At 33.4% G+C, this 16,641-nt stretch overlaps 1 long non-coding RNA gene and 1 pseudogene across 1 annotated transcript in view; one reads left to right on the top strand and one right to left on the bottom strand.

Annotated features, from left to right (window-relative positions):
- LOC149545886 (uncharacterized) overlaps window positions 1–13,849 on the top strand; it is a 73,711-nt gene extending 59,862 nt beyond the window's left edge. The window contains exon 3 of the long non-coding RNA XR_016354304.1: window positions 13,656–13,849. This is a non-coding gene — a long non-coding RNA (uncharacterized LOC149545886). The remainder of the gene's footprint in view (window positions 1–13,655) is intronic.
- On the bottom strand, window positions 11,936–12,837 carry LOC149545887 (cAMP-dependent protein kinase regulatory subunit pseudogene; annotated as a pseudogene).
- Window positions 13,850–16,641: the final 2,792 nt, after the last annotated feature.

Here is a 16,641-nt window from a genome sequence, read left to right on the forward strand (position 1 = left end):
TTTTCAAAATTTAAACCCTATTGAACTGGTAATATTTAGTAACCCTTACTTAACATGGGAGTAATTTCACCATGTGAGACTTGCTAATGAAATGAAACCTTCGGATTCTAGGTCAGCTCCTATTAGATTCTTCAGTGAAACACTTTAAAACTCAATAAAAACTTGTAGGGGAAAGGTAAGAAATGAGTGAAAAACAACTTAAATCCTAAAGTCTAAACTAAGGAGGTGATGCACTAGAAGTTACTAGGAAGACATAACACACATGTAACAAAGAGAGGATTATATAGCTCTATGAAGTATAGATAAAGCACATTTTTCTGTAAAGGCTTGCACAAGTGATTTATGATAAGGTTTTAATACTGAAACTACAAAAGGAGGATAAATTACTACCTCACTTTGACTAATTTCACCTATAAACACATATCATAACCTGCAAGCAAGGTTACTTTTCTACAAAAAGGTGTTGGAATGAGACAGAAAACAAGGAATAAAGAAAACATTCACAAGTTAACTTATCAAACCATTCAAAGACACACACAAAATATGTAGAAAGGAAAAGGGCTTAACAATTAACTCCATAAGCATGGTCACACTGCTGTCACTGGTATTATTCCTTCAAAAAGTTGAATTACAGACCTTGTAACAAAGTTTAGGACTCAAAATGGATGTCTCAAAACTTTATCATCAAAATTAGAACTCCCTTCAAAATGAGTTAGAAAAGTCCTTAAGTACAATGCCCAACACCTTGGGTCGTATGCAAAATGATAGCCTCCAAAAAAGGACTTAATCACTCACATAATGAAGTCCTACCCCTAGAAAAACTCCATTATCTTATAAAGAACCCAATGACTCACTAATAACTACCCTAAAAATTCTCTAGCAGCCAATAAAGAACAAGGTGATATTAAAGAACACCTAACCAGTCAAAGTCTAAAATGAAATGATTGGTTATCTCTAACTTTCTCACATATGCTTTATTTTTTCTTGTTTTTAGTACATATGAAAGACAGTAAAATGTATTCATGACTTGTGTGGGATATTTCAACATTCTTCCATTCATTTCATATTTTGAAAATGTTAAAGTATATTTGAAAATAAATAAATACAAGGACATTTCTATTGTTTAAATGAAATGAAAAGCAATTTTATACTTTCATTGCATGCATGCTTAAATTTTTACACGTGCAAAAATTTATTAACATTTTTTGGTGACTTCTGCTGTATGTCTCCCTGCTTGACATTTGACCAGTGTTTAATTTGTCCTTATTCTTTGGGCACAGAGTTTGATTATGCACTCCTAGCACCTAAACCTAACACAAAGTGACTCCTAAAGTTGCTGGTTCAGTTTTGAATGTATGTTTGTCAATTTAATAAGACTAGAAATTTTTATTAAATTGATGGGTACGCAGGGTCAAAACTCAAGTACCAACTTTAGGAGTTGAACCATCATAGTCGACCATTTGGTTGGAATATGTATAGATGTATGGACTTACGTGAATGTATGTATGCAACATATGCATGTGTATGTAGATATGTATGGCTGACAACCCGACATATTTAGTGTTAGTGATATGTATGTGTGTATGTGTGCGTATGTTGGATATGTGCATATATGTAGGCACACGTATCTATGCATGCATGAATGAAATGGGTGGATATGACTGCAAAACAACATAAACTAGCAACTTAACTAACCTAGACTACCAAAACAAAATAGAACAAAAAACAAAACTAAACTAAAAGCAGATGCATTTATTGAAAACAAGGGAAACTATCCTAGTATGTACAAGGTAGGACTAAAAATCATACCTCAAAACATGGTTTGAGGTGGATCCCATTCATAGGGATTGGTAGTATGTCTCCTTCCATTGTAGCAAGCTGGTAAGCATTATGTTGTTTACACTCAACAATTTGAAACGGCCCAACCCATATGTGATCAAATTTATTGTGATAGCCTGGCTTGCTCTTCAAAACATCCCATTTCAATACCATGTCACCAAATCTCGAGCTCGAGCTCTTTTGTCAAAGCTCTTCTTTATTTGCATTTGCTAATACTCCATGGTTTCCATGGACTTTTTCCTAGTTTCTTCCAACTCCATCAGCTGGGCACACTACACTAAAATAGGGTCATCATCCTTAAACAAAACCAACTGTGTGGCAAGGTCAAGTGCAGGTAATTATGTCTCAATGGATAATCTGGCCTCTTTTTTGTAGACAAGCCTATATGGGGAGTTTTTGATAACTTTCTTTGGAGTAATCATGTCAACCCATAAGGTGGCTTTCAGTTTTGAATGTGAATCTCTCTTATTCTCTTGCAAGTTACGTTTGATAATCCTTAGAAGATTCTTATTTGAAGACTCCACTAATCCATTATCCTATGGGTAATAATTAGAGCTGGTGCTAAGATAAATCCCATGAGTAAAAGCCCAGTCAGTTACTTTCATTCCAATGAAAGCAAGCATGTTATCAAAAATAATGGAAATAGGTACTCCAAACCTTTTCACAATATCATCATAAAAACTCAAGACTGTTGTTTCATTTGCATCCTTTAATGCTACTACTTCAGTCTAGTGCATGAAATAATCAGTGGCTATGATAATCCACTTGTGGCCTGCACTTGATGGAGGGTTAATGGGCCCAATAAAATCAATGCCCCACTTCTGAAAGGGTTGTTTTGTTTTAATTGGCTACAAAGGCAAAGCTGGAAGCCTCTCTTTTCCTGCAAACATAGCTCATTTAGTGCATTTTCTGACATGTACATGACAATCCTTGAAAAAATCAGACCAGTAATAGCCTACTCTTAGAATCTTATAAGTTGTAGTCCTTGGAGAAAAGTGTCCTCTTGAATGCCCATCATGAAATTCATGCAATATCTTAGCAATCTGATCTAAATCTACACACTTGAGAAGGACTCCATTGAAATCTTTCCTGTATAGAATGTCGTTAATTAGCACAAAAGGAATTGATTGCAAGTGATAGTATCTTCTCTTTGCTTGATCCAAGGTAGCTGGACATTGACTAGTTTTCAAAAAATGCATCATATCCTTTAACCAGCTTGCTGGTTGATCATCAGTTCTAGCAGCTCCAATCAGCAAAACTGTATTTTGTTGCTTCTCAAGTTCTAAAATATCCTTATCTGTAATTTTTTCACATAATCCCTTTCCTCTAACCAGCTTAGTTATCTAAATATCTACATCATACTCCATGATGCGTGTAATCCAGCCAGCTCTCTTTTCATTCAGGTCCTTACTTAAGAGGAACTCCTTGACACTTGGGTGTGTGACATGCAAAATAACCTTATTATGTGTCAAAAAATGCCTAAATTTGTTAAGAATTTTCACAACAACAAGGATGTGTTTCTCAACAAAACTATACCTTTTCTCATACTCTTTTAGTCTTTTGCTAAAAAATGTGATTAGCTGTTCCAATCCTTCTGCACTTTTCTGTACCAACATGGTTGAAATCATGTCATAGCCTCCATACGCATAAAGAATGAAATCCTTACTAAAATCAAGATTAATTAGGATAGGTGCTAATGCTAATGCATTTTTTATGGCCTAAAACTTTGGCCTCCTTTGTCCATGCAAAAACTACATTCTTTTTTAGCATAGTTGTTAATGGCTTAAGAAGTGCTACAATATTAGGCAAAAATCTTCACACGAAATTGATGTGACCAATGAAACTTTGAAGGCCTTTCTTGTGCTATGGTAAAGGTAGCTCCAAAATTGCTACAACTCATTCAGGGTCCACCGTGATGCCTGCCTTAGATACAATGTATCCAAGTAATTTTCCCTCGTGTATAGAAAATATACTCTTTTTGGGATTTAATGAGATGTTGAACTCTCTACAGTGCTCAAAAATTTGCCTTAAATGATCAATATGATTTGCTATTTTCTATGAGTAGATTGTGACATCATCTAAATAGACCAAAACAAACTTGTACATCAAATTGCTGAAAGCCATCTCCATAGCCTTCTGAAAGGTAGCTCTAGTGTTGGACAATCTGAATGGCATTCTTTTGTATGCCATTGTACCCCATTTTGTTGTAAATTTTGTTTTATATTGGTCCTCTTCTTTGACCAAGATTTGGTTATAACCCGAATAACCATCAACAAAGAAAACCTTTCAGCTCCTTATAGACTTTGCAAAATTATTTCCATGGATGGAAGCAGGTGCCTATCTTTTAGCGAGACTCAATTCAAGTCTCTGAAATCTACACACAGCTGTAACTCCTCATTCTTCGTCCTTATAGGGACTAGATTAGCAACCTAGCTAGTATGTTTAATAGGAAAAATAATTTTACTCTCGATTAGTCTAAGAACCTCTTTCTACATCAAGGGTTCCAGTTTTGGATTGATAGGCCTTTGCCTTTGACGCATTGGTTTAGTTGTTGGTTCCAACTCTATTGTATGTTGTGCCAATCTCAGATTGAATCCTTTTAAATCACTATACTGCCAAGTGAACACATCACTGAATTCTTGAAACAAATGAAGAAAAGCTTGTTTTTCTTCAGCTGAATTTACTTTGCCAAATTTTAGGTATTTACTTGGTGCAATTTCTAAGTCTACATACTAGTTTTCTTTAACCAGCAAGTTAGCCTTTTTGGATTTGAGCTGATCATCTGAATTGAAAATGCTCTCCAACGTTACCAAACCCTTTGGAAACTGTTGGAAATGATTGAATAAGAATGATGGAACTGGCAAAGAATTTTTTCAATCATTGTTTTGTCATTGATGTCAAACTTGCTACTTGCAGGAATGACAATTGTTTTAGTAATCCAAATACTATCAATTGGTTGATTAACAAGGAGGTGACAATCAATAAGATGTAACTAGAGTACCTAGAGAAAGGTTGAAGTTATGATGTTGTAATGAAGTACAAGGATTAGCTAAGCCATTGATGAAATAGTGTATTGTTTACATACTCAAAGACACAGATATTAGGCACACTAAAACATATCAAGGATGTAAGGGTTTAGCTATGTTATTTGTGATAGCCTAACTAAGTTCATAAGAGAATGCCGAGAAAGCCTAGTTAGTGCCAAACAGATTCTTAGTTGAAGCCGAGCAAGTCCACTTTTAGAGTGTGCCGAGTAAATATCAAGTGCCGACCAGAAAACAAGTGTCGAGTAAATATCAAGTGCCGAGTAAATATCAAGTGCTGAGTAAACATCAAGTGCTGAGCAAGAAATAGGTGCCGAGTAAAGATATAGATGCTGAGCAGGATACAAGTGCCGAGTAACATAGAACAAGCTAAGTATCAGTAAACCAATAATGCCGAGTTGCTGCATTATTTTGAAATCAAAGATTCGCTAGATCTGAGCCGACAAGGTTGTTACCTAGAAGTTTGTAAACAAGATATTTTAGATTTCTATTTAAGAAGTCATAAGGTCACGAAGTAGTAGTGTGGTGGTGAGAAAGTATGAAAGCATGAGCTGCTGAAGAAAAGTACTAAGGAGAAAGAGAGAAAAGAATACTCTGTTTCGCTGGATGACCACAGATATGATTGCATTGGTATGATGAGTAAAGAAGACTCAAGGAAACAAAGCTTGAGAGGAAGACAAGCTAATAGAACTGAAGTGATTAAAAGCCAAGCAAAGGATTGAACTGAAGTGTGATCTATAATCTGCAAGTTATGTTGTAATTTGTATCAGATCAAAGCCATTGTTGTTACTTTCTAGCAATTGTAACAGTTAAGATAAATCCTATAGACTTAGGTTGGTTTAATAGCCATATTGTAAATCCTTTAATAGGGCGACATTCCAAGTGAATGTTCCAAAGTCCTTTAACCAGGCCCATTCCTAACAGTTTGGTGAAATCCTCTAACAAGGTCACATTTAACAATGTGTTGTAGCCTTTAACAAGGCAGGCTTTTCACAGGGTAGACCGTCAGAAGTGGTTAAAATCAATTGCGTAGTTATTTTGTGGGTATCATCCCCACCCCAGTTTTACCTTCTTATTCTTGGAGGGTTTTTGGGTTATCAAATTCTTAGTGTTATGGTGTGATGCATTTTTACTTTTCTTAGTTGTTTCAATATTTAAATTGCATGCATGATAAGTTCAGTTATGCACCATTAAGGATTTGTAGAGAAAAGAGAAAAAGTTTTCTCATGGCATTTGGACCTTAAATAACTAATTCACCCCCCTCCCCCCTCCCCTCTCAATTATTCTAAAGAATTATAACAGAAACTTGTTATTTTTTAATTGTATCACTTGATCTAATCCTTATATCTCTACTGATTAGAATTGGCAAAAATGTCTTCTTCCAGCAAAAATTGTAAAATTTGTTCATCACTGTCAAAAACTTGCCAATTAGTATCATTATCAGGAACTGAAGGCATGTTAAGGATTTTGATATGTTTTTGATCAGTATGTGCAAACATGTTGTTAACAATATCATATTGTGCTCCTACAGTTGCTAGCCTATTAGCATGCTGGTTTTTATTTCTAGGAATAACCAGTATATTAAATGCATCAAAATGTTCAAGTAAATCCCAAACATGATGTCTATAAGATTTCAAAATATCATTCTTTACAACATTCAGACATCTGATTTGATTTACTACTAATTCACTATCACCGTATACCTTTAAACACCTGATTTCACATTTTCTTGCCCATTCTAACCCTTGGATTAAACCTTTATACTCTACTATATTGTTAGTACAAGAAAAATTGAATCTAAAAGCAGCATAATATTTCTCATTATCAGGTGAAATCAACATAACACCCCCACCAACACCTTGTCTACCTCTCAAACCATAAAAAAATATGCTCTATAGCTGATCTTTGGACTTTCCTAGCTGATTTGCTAGTTTAACCAGATTGGGAATGACTTTGTTTTGCTCATGGATAATATATGTCCCTAAGTCAGCACTTGTCACATCATAAAACTAATTTTCAAAGGTTTGACTAGAGGCCCATTCATCAAGAAGAATATTTGAGATGTTATCTAGCTGGGTTCAATTTTCAACTGCTGTATGACACTCCTCTTCATTAAATGCAAGCAGATTTGCATTGACAACACTAGGTGCATAAGGCTCTATGTGGTTTTTTGTAAGAAACTCAGATTTAATGGTTACTTTAGTGCCATATCTAGTCCTAAAAAGCATATGAGACCAATCAGATGACAAATAACCATCAATCTTTGCTATGAAGTCCCTAGACAAGTAAATAACAAAGTATGGAGGTAAATCTATGACATATATATCCTACTGAATGGAAAAATTAGGACATGCATGAAGGGTGACACTTGCATCTTTAATCATGCCTATAGTACCTACAGACATCCCATCGAGTTGGACAACCCCTTTTTCAATAGGCTGGTATTTTAGTCCTAACTGGTCAACTATCTTTTTTGGCATTACCGAGCTTGTAGCTCCACTATCTACCATACAGTTATGGACTAATTTATCACCAATGATCAAGGAAAGGTAGAAAGGAGGTGATTTTATTACTTTATTTGATTCCTTGGTAGTTTTCTCGCTGTCATCATTCTTTTCCTCAGCGTTGGTTAACACCACCTTTGCTGGTTCATTCGTCATCTTTGTGGGATTTGCTTCATCTAAAAGAGCCTTTTGTAGGATATCCGTTTGACCAAGAATAGCCAAAGTCTCCCACATTGACATAGACATGTTCATCTTCTTCATATTCTCCACTATGTTGAATGGCGCAGCAAAGTGTGATTTCTAATGTATTTTAGCAACAACATGTTTTGTTGGCTTGTAAATGGTTTCCTTGGTGATAGGGCCATGAGTGTCTCCCACCATTTTTGTAGTACTTGATGATGGCTCAGCTATATCAGTTTCTTTACCCTTTTTTTCTGTTTGGTCTGTTTCAAGAGCTCTTTTCTTATCTCGGGTATTTGTTGATATTGATGAGTCATTATTGACTGCACAAAACTCATCTCTCTGCCAATTGAGGAAAGCGGTCTCAAGAGTCGGTGCATCATGCTACTGTTCAGGTGCATCATTTGTGACATTTTGTTGTCCCGCTACTATATTTTGCACCATTAATGCCTAATTTATAACTCCATTTATGCATGTAGCCTGATTGTGTGGTTCATTACAGGGATAACACCACTCAAAGTCCGTTGCAAGATTATTTTGCATGGGCACAATGTCTCTAACTAGATTAGCAAAATTAAGAGGAACTGGATTATATGGCCATAAAGGTCTTTGATTAATATTTTGCCTATAAGCCATCGCATTACCTTGAAATGGCAGCCTATTTCTTTGAGGTCGGCTTTGATTTTGTTGCTGGTAAGGCAGATTTATAGCTAGATTCTACTGTTGGTAAGATGGCCTAGGCTAAAATTGTTGCTTTTTAAGATTAACCAACTCATTACTAAAGGTTTGCATCATATTTTCAATTTTGAGTTGACTATTCTTAATCTCTTGTAGCTCTGGAGAAGGACCTGTAGTATTTGAAGGGCCTACCATGGTATTTTCTTGGCTGGGAGCGGAAGGTAATGGGTTAAATGGTGGGATTATCAATGGCATATTTGACTGAATGTGCAAAAAAATGGGCATTGGAGGTCTAGGGGCTATTTTACCAACCTATATAAGACTATTCTTAGCTCTAATGGTGATATGATAAGCTTGAGGTAGCAAAACATCTCCCATAGACTAAATCATTACTAAAATATTGCTATTTAAGCTTCTTAAATAATAAAGAAAAGCATGCTCTGCTGAAGGTCTTACTGCGATAGGTATTTGAGTCTAGGTCCTTTGAAACCGGTTATTAAAATCCATCATTTGTTCTTGTGGTGCATGCTTTATGGTTGTGAGCTGCTCCACAAGTGACAAAAAGTCTGACTTATCCTCAAAATGTCTTGTCAAAGCGTCACCCAAAGCATCCCATGAGCCTATAGAACCAATAGCTAGGCTTCTACACCACTGAAGTGCTTTTCCTTTTAATGATGCTGCCAGTAACTTAGTAGCCACATCCTCCTCTGTAACATGATGTATGTTGCATAAAGTTGCAACATCTCTTATGTGCTCAAATGCTATAGTCTGGTTTTCCCCTATAAAATCAAGCAAACTCTTCAACGTAGCTAGTGGCATGTCATGATGTTGTGCAAAATTCAAGGGGCTCCCTTGATTAAAAGGTGCAAAAGCATATGCCCTCACCATTGGTGGAGGTTGCTGTACAGGCTATTGTACTAGTTACTATTGTACAGGTTGCTGTTGAAAACTTGTATTGACTGTACTTGCTGGTGTAAAACTAGTACTTGCTGAATTTTTAGTTGAATCAGTAGATATGTCAAAAGAATCAGCTCTTATTGATGGGCTTGTTGAATGTCTAACTTTTCTTTGACGTGTGCTATTGTATACACGAAGACTAGGAGCTGAAAGTCACCTCCTTGATGTTGGCTTTTTCTTGGATAAGCTCCTTTCATGTCTTTTTGGAGTTTCCAACACTAGATATTCAAAAGAAGTGGAACTTTGTGTTTGAATCTTTCTCATAAATTCATCACCTTCTGGTGGCTGGTTGAAAAATGACCTTCAGTTGTACTAGCATAGTTGAACAATGTGCTTGGGTCCCACTGGGCGTGCCAAAAATTGTTAAGTTTTAGGATTTGCACCCTACTAAATTAGTAATATTCAGTAACCCTTACTTAACATGGGAGTCATTTCACCATGTGAAACTTGCTAATGAAATGAAACCTCTGGATTCTAGGTTGGCTCCTATTAGATTCTTCAGTGAAACACTTTAAAACTCAATAAAAACTTGTAGGGAAAAGGTAAGAAGTGACTAAAAAACAACTTAAATCCTAAAGTCTAAACTAAGGAGGTGATGCACCAGAAGTTACTAGGAAGACATAACACACATGTAACAAAGAGAGGATTATATAGCTCTATGAAGTACAGATAAAGCACATTTTTCTGTAAAGGCTTGCACAAGTGATTTATGATAAGGTTTTAATACTGAAACTACAAAAGGAGGATAAATTACTACCTCACTTTGACTAATTTCACCTATAAACACATATCATAACCTGTAAGCAAACTTACTTTTCTAGAAAAAGGTGCTAGAATGAGATAGAAAACAAGGAATAAAGAAAACATTCACAAGTTAACTTATCAAACCATTCAAAGACACACACAAAATTTGTAGAAAGAAAAAGGGCTTAACAATTAACTCCATAAGCATGATCACATTGCTGTCACTAGTATTATTCCTTCAAAAAGTTGAATTACAGACCTTGTAACAAATCTTAGGACTCAAAATGGATGTCTCAAAACTTTATCATCAAAATCAGAACTCCCTTCAAAATGAGTTACAAAACTCCTTAAGTATAATGCCCAACTCCTTGGGTCGTATGCAGAATGATAGCCCCAAAAAGAGGACTTAATCACTCACATAATGAAGTCCTACCCCTGGGAAAACTCTATTATCTCATAAAGAACCCAATGACTCACTAATAACTGCCCTAAAAACACTCTAACAGCTAATAAATCTCCTCCAACTACCAAGGCAAAGTCAAATTCGACCCCAAAGCCTATATTCTCTCCTAGAAGGATTCATAATGTTTACAAAAACTTAAAGGCCATAAGGGGAAAAAGATGACTCATTTGATTCCTTTTGCATTAATAATAATAAAAAATATCCAATGACTTATAATAACATCATTTAAATATTTATATTTCACATTAACGTGTATGCAAAAGGAAAACAAATAAATAAAATAATGTTCTTGTTATTTTACATTTTTAGAATTAAGAAAATAATATGAAATGAGTAAAATTAATCATATTAATATCATTTCAATGTTATAGTTATGCAAAAAAAACAAGTAAGATTATAAGCTTTAAAAAGCTTCTAAGGCATTAACAATAAAAACAATTTCACTCCCCTAAAATATGAATAAAATTCAAAAGGGATTAAAATCCCATCAAAAGCCACAAACCCCAAATTATATAGAAAATAATATAGGGCATTGAAACTTAAGTTTTACCCTAACTCTCATCATTTGATATCCTAAAGCTTTTGAATAAGAAAGGAGAGAAACGAGGGTTTGAGGAGACTTGCAGAGTCGGCATTTACATCTGATGATTTTTCTTTCTTCCTCCATATGCATTTGCTAGAGCTCACTCTATAATAGCTGTTCGTATCACTTGAAGGTATGAAACCTTTGTCATTTTTCACATGAACTCGTTCTCATTGGTTGCCCTGAATACTTTTCTGGATTTGATATTTGCTTTGCTGAAAACATGAGCTAAAATTGCCAAGTGAAACTTTGCTTTGAAAGGTTTGTTGGCTTTTTTCTTCTTAATTTGAGCCACTATCTTAAGATATGATTCTCTTTTGTAAGCTATTTTGTTGCTTTTAAATTGATCTTTCCCTTGCATGATTTGTTACTTCTGTAGATGTAAATGTGGGATAGGAACAACATTTTTTACATTTGATATATCATTTTATTTGCTGGAATTAGATGGGTTCCAACTATTTATCATTTTCCAGCAAATAAAATGATTCTAGAAGCATTTTTATTGCTGAGAATTTGTTTTTTTCTTGCGAAAATCTTCCAGTTGGTGAGATTTTTTTTTTGGATCAACAATCACCATGATACACAAGTCTGTTGCATATATTTCAATTTTTTGTGCACTTTAAAACAACGTATGGAGTTTCCTTTTGGTCTGCCATGAGAGGTTGAAAAACATGTTGTCTTTGATTTCAGCTATTCTTTGGTTTGTTGTATTTGTGCACGTACAACAGCTCCTCAAACTAATGCAACAGTCATAATTGACATTGGGTCCTTCAGTACTCACGAATATCATATTCTATATTAAAGAACAAAGTAGTCTATAATGCAAAAACCTGTGCCATTGCTAGATGAACTCAGAACTTGTACATTTTCTTCTTTACGTTTCAGCTAGCTGATTTTTTTTTCCTCACTAACTTTTGTTCCTTCATGGATCTTATATCAGCCATTACATGAACTTGCATTGTCTCAGGTTTACGATTATTTGAAGTTGACTTCCAACTTCCTCTAGCAGTCTCTTGAAGCTATCCCTATCTATTGAACACATTTACATTGTATAACTAAAGTAACTATTGCAGCATGGGGTTGGCTATTGAGCAAAGCCAATTCTCCAAAGTAATCACCTCTACTATATCTCTATGACTATTTTTCCCTTACAAATTGCCTTAGCCTTCCCATTTTCTAGGAAGTACATTTTATCCCTTGGTGCTCCTTCAACAATAATGTTCTCCCCTTCAGCAAAATATTCATCTAGTAGAACATCTGCAATTGCAGACCTCTCATGCATGTCAAGTGTCTCCAAAAGTGGTACATCTTGAAAAAATTTCTCATAAAGATCTCTTTTGACCGTTGTAGTGCTCATTACTATTTTTTGGAATGTGTTCCTATCAACTGCCCAAAGCATGCAGTCTGAGAATGCCTTTATGGTTGCTACTCTTGGAGCATTGTAGAGCAGAGCAAGCTCTCCAAAGCTATCACCTTTTATATATCTCTTCACCATCCTTGAATTTTTCTCATTAGTTCCCTCTATCCACACGTCACAAGTCCCTTCCTCCAACATGAAGAAGTGATCCCCTGGGTCACCTTGTTGAATAATGATTTCCCCTTTTGCATACTTCATCTCTTTAGCTACATTAATAACAATTTGGGTTTGCTCTTTATCAAGAGATTTAAAAGGAAACAGTTATATAATGTTTCTTCTATTCTCTTCCTACTATCATGAACTTTTGGAATAACTGTTGGTTTGAACTATGCAAAATCTAATAGAGGAGTGCATTCTACACTCACAGAGTTTCTTCTCTTTGCCAAAAGTGCAGTGGGTCTACATCCTATGCTTTCTCTTCTGCTCATGTTTCTTTTGAAGTTTCCAGTTGATTGTATCTAAAAACCTCTAATTGTAGTTCTTTTGGAGTTTCCAATTTCAGGCCTTTTTGTAATCTTTTGTATAGGGATTTTGATAACTGTTGCTCCTTTTTCAAAGCTAAATATTGTCCTTAAGCAATATATTTTTGTCAATCCATGCTAGAATCCTTAGATGGAGAAAGAAGTTATGGTGTTGGTATAATGCCAGCTAATATAGCACACTCTCTCAATTTAAGAAGGAAAAAATATTCTCCAAAGTAGAATGTTGAGACTCTTTATATCGTTCTTTACCAATCTTGATCGCTTTTTGCCTTGGTGCTCTCACTCTTTTCATTTTCTCTTTCTGGCTATGAAATCTGTAGGAGCTTCCATTTGAGCATCTAAAAACCAACATTCTCTTTTCTTCTTTTAATGACACCAATTATTATTTTCTATCCTTTATCTTAAGAGTATTGTGATTTGAAATAACTCCCAAGCTTTGTTCAATGATGCTAACTCCTTAGTGCTCTTTTCTTTAAGATGGTATTGTATGAGGTTCGAGCACGAGCTTGTGACACTCATGAAACCACTATTTTATAATTGCAACCTTGTTCATGATTATAATGGAAAGTTTCATATCAGAGTTAATATGTCCCCTTAACATTATATTTTTCGCATTTTGCATTAGAGCACTTGAAATACATTTTGCTATTTTTCATATGTATTCGGAAAAGGGAAAAAAAAATTCACATGTGTAGGTACACAGTTACAAGTAATCAGTCATTGCTTAGATCTTAAAAGATCTAACCCCACCTTTTCCCATGCAGGCAAATGAAGAACCAGGAGCTTATTGGATCGAGGGTTGGACCAGGAGCAATAAGGCGATATTAAAGAACACTTAACCAGTCAAAGTCTAAAAGGAAATGACTGGTTATCTCTAACTTTCTCACATATGCTTTATTTTTTCTTGTTTTCAGTACATGTGAAAGACAATAAAATGTATTCACGACTTGTGTGGGATATTTCAGCATTCTTCCATTCATTTCATATTTTGAAAATGTCAATGTATATTTGAAAATAAATAAATACAAGGACATTTCTATTGTTTAAATGAAATGAAATGAAATTTTATACTTTCATTGCATGCATGCTTAAATTTTTACACATGTGCAAAAATTTAGTAACAATGCTATAAGATAAAAAAATTCAAGTAATACTCTTAAAATTGTTAGGTTGTCCCTAATGTGGCTGAAGTTTCTATCTAGATTAGGGATGATAGAGCTATGTTTTCTCTATCTTGTTTCTCTTTCTCCTATTATTGTTGCTTCTCTTAATTTTGTTGTTCTTTCCTTGGAAACTCATATGCCCTTTCAGGGAGGGAGTTCTCCTATAATAGATGTTATTTTCTAGCAGGATGCTACTATAAGAGTGGAAGAGGGTTGGATTACTATAAAAGACGAAAAAAACTAAAATCTCGTGTGTCTTCTTTTGACATGACCCTTTGTTCCCATAAGGATAGGACAAAAGGAAAATCATAGTTGGATTAGTTTTGGGCTGCAACATGGAGTGTAGTGTATATATATTTTGGATTGTAGTTTTTTATTTTGGTGAAGAAATTTTTTTGGCTTATTCTCCTTGTGTTTGTTGGCTTATCTCAAATAAAAACATAGATATACATTTGGAAAAAAAAGTAATTAAATCAATATAAAAGATTATTCAAATAATTGCATAAATATAGATTTATTATAATTACATAAATATAGATTTATTGCTTACATCGAATCAATATAGCAAATTGATATAAGAATTAAAAATTACAAAAAAAATATCAATAAAACAAAATTACCAATTTAAAATAACTAAATACATACACCTATAATCTACAATAAATTTAATTTTGATTAATATTCTAGCATGTACTAAAGTAAAGACTGAGCAATATATATAGTACATATATTTATAAATTAGAAAAGTGTTCTGTTACACGCACATAGATAACACCTTTGTAACATATAAGTATAAATACTATATAAATGAAACCATAAAAATAATATATAGTAAAAAATAAATAAAAAGGTGTAAATCAATTGAAATAAATATATACATAATTCAATAATAAACACGTGGGAATAAAAAAAACTTTTAAAAATTAGAGATTTTAGATTTCTTATAAATATTTAAATGATTTTGAATTTTTTTTACCCATCACTTGTACTTGTAAATTAGGATTCATCTTTTCTAATAATATATATTTTTAAACTAGAAGAAATAACTAAAAAATTACTATATTATTTGAACTATATTATTTGAACAAGTCTAAGTAAATATGCACTTAGACACTATATACAAATTTATTTGAAATCTACAAATCTTAGCAAGAGCTAAAGCACACACAAACCTTAGCAAGAGCTAAAGCACAAAGTGACTATGTCTGTATGTTCAAGGGAAAGGAATGAAATTTGATCACTACAAGGCTCCCAAATCATGCAACTAGCAAACACCATCATCAATATTTCTTTTTCTTTCAATGCTCTGCTTACGTTAGATTTAATATCCAACTTTATCTCTCATGGATATCTTTTTGAATTGCATGTATTTTTTAACCCAACCTATGAATACAACAAAAATAATAATATCCTTCAATTGAAATACCTTAATTTATTGGATATATTAGTGTAGATACTTAAATAATCTCTATTATTTCATTAATTTGTATCATTCCTCTTAATTCAAATATGATTAAGTATTCTCATTAGATAATTTTAATTATTAACTTCTTAGAAATATTATCTAGAGATTCAATAATTATTCTTTTGAAAACTAATTTAATATTTGTTATTATCTAATTAATCTGTTGTCTCTATTTTGATTAAACAATCGTATTATTTAACCATGTTTTGTTCATTATTATTATCATCACTTTTATGTGATAATTTCAATTACTTAAGTGTTTCTTCTAAAATTAAATAAACTGCCTATTTATTTAATTTTATATTTCTTTAAGGCTAATTAATTCTTTGTCAAATAAATAAATTTACTTTATTTAATTATTTTCGCATGTATAATTAAACAAAATGTTCAATTTATTTAAATTTAAATTATTCTTTTACTTACGAATATTGTCTTTCAGTTTGACTATCTAATCAAATATGTTAGTTATCCAGTCACCTTTTCAGACTACTTAACCAATCGTCATCTCTCCATTCAATCCAGTTCACTATTCATTTAATTTAGTTCACTCACAATCAAATTAGTTAACTCTCTAACCTACTCAATTGTGCATCTACTTGTCTACCTATTAGTCTCACTTCTTTAGTTAATCAATTAAATCATCTAAGCTATATAACCTAGTTCACTATTCAATCAAGCTAGTAATCTAATTAATAAATTTCAATCAAATTAATTTATCTCTTTAATTAAACAACAGCAGTTGAAGTCCAAAATTCTATATAATGAGAGCCACTTCTCATAATTTACAACCATAATCTTAAATTATCATGTTGTTAAATGGAGCACAATATGAGAGCTCATACTTAAACAAGGGAGAAATTTGCTTTGGTTGCATTATTTTTTATTGATAAAAATGCATACTCATTTTATTAGTTTCAAATGAAGCATATATTGAACCTTACTTAGGAGAGTGTACTACAAGAAAGAACTGAGTAAACAAAACCTTCAGTTATAGCTCCTATGAAAAGCCTATGATCTAAGATGAAATTACATTAATATTTGAAATAACCATATTCCATTAGTTTTATTGCATTGTTATTTGATTTGATTTCATTTTGATGGATGCATTCAATTTATGATATT

This window comes from Cupressus sempervirens, chromosome 7 (assembly GCF_028749045.1).
Source record: "Cupressus sempervirens isolate cs-2001-9-10 chromosome 7, ASM2874904v1, whole genome shotgun sequence".
In the NCBI taxonomy this organism is placed as follows: Eukaryota; Viridiplantae; Streptophyta; class Pinopsida; order Cupressales; family Cupressaceae; genus Cupressus; species Cupressus sempervirens.